We start from the raw sequence: 1,418 nt of genomic DNA on the forward strand, positions 1-1,418 counted from the left end.
TAGCTGCTGATAAAGGTAGCTGCTAATAGAGCTAGCTGCTAATAAAGGTAGCTGCTAATAGAGCTATCTGCTAATAGAGCTAGCTGCTGATAAAGCTAGCTAGCTTTATTATGTCCATTATGGGAAAGTGCAAATTTAGTTGGCTGAAGCACATTCTGGCGAGCCATCGGGTCACTTCTGTCACCAACCCATGCAGTTTATTTATTGTGACTTTCTTTACTTTGTCTTGTTACTGGTCTTAAACATTTAAAGTACAGAAACTATCAACGTTTAGGATGTTAATGTAATCATTTAATCCTTCAATCGGGTCCAAAGTTGGACCAAAAGTGTAAATACTGTGAAGTGAGACGGACAGATGTGGAAACAATAAACTCCCTCTGCTCCAGTTTTCATCCAAACTCAGTAAAATCCTTAGAAAGAGGCGTATTTTTAGCTCCTGCATGCTGTTCGGTGCCGACCCGCCTCTCCTCTCTGCTGTGAAACACAAGAAGCTGCAGACTTTTTCCAGATGCGTTTTGCGAGAGTCGTGGCTCAGTCATCTGCTCCTAATCGCTCCTGGACGACGTGCAGGAATATGATCGATCTCGCTTCAAAACACTCGCAGTCATGAATAATTTATGGCAGGTTGTTGATGTTCTGGTGAGATTAGTTTAGCATCTCCAGTTTGTTTCTCTTGTGCAGTAGCTGAATGACACGCCGCTCTGATTTATTACCAATAATTGCCTCGTTAAGGTGAACCTGTGAGCAGGTAATTGCTCTTACGACTGAGGTGTTGCTTTTTATTTAGACGGCTGATCAACTCTAATCAAATTCATATTCCTATTTTTGCTGCTTTTTCTTCTTTTTGATGCTGACAAACTGTCATTATCAGAGGTTCAATATCCTAAAATACATCCAACAGCAATCTGGTTCATTTTTAGAGCAAAACGTCGGGAATTGAGAAGTTTTTTGGCAAACAAACCCGAGTCTGGATTTTCAGTTTTTCTTCATGCATGTATTATTAACTGTGCAGAAAATTCTCAGAGAATCTGATATTTGAGGAAGGGGCTCCGGGGGGCAGATGAATCAGACCTTCCAAGGAGAAAGAAAAGAAGTGATGCAACTTTTTCTGCAGCCTGTGAAGCCCAGAGGACTCAGGAAACTTAGAAAGATCCCTGTGAACATTTGGAGTTGCTGGACTTTTTATATGTGGTGGTAAATAATAAAAACGCCTCACTACACAGTGTAGTGGCACAACGCTGTTAAAAAGCCTTAATCAGTCAAATCGGATCGCTCTGCAGAGAACTGGAAGGTTTCGCCCCTTTTCACCCATTTCCAGTCGAACATTTTAGATGTTTTAAATCAAACCGTGGCCCCAACAATCGGAACCGAACCAAATTTTGAGATTCCAAACCCCTGAGATTCCAAACCCCTGAGAT

Source organism: Poecilia reticulata, linkage group LG3 (assembly GCF_000633615.1).
Source record: "Poecilia reticulata strain Guanapo linkage group LG3, Guppy_female_1.0+MT, whole genome shotgun sequence".
In the NCBI taxonomy this organism is placed as follows: Eukaryota; Metazoa; Chordata; class Actinopteri; order Cyprinodontiformes; family Poeciliidae; genus Poecilia; species Poecilia reticulata.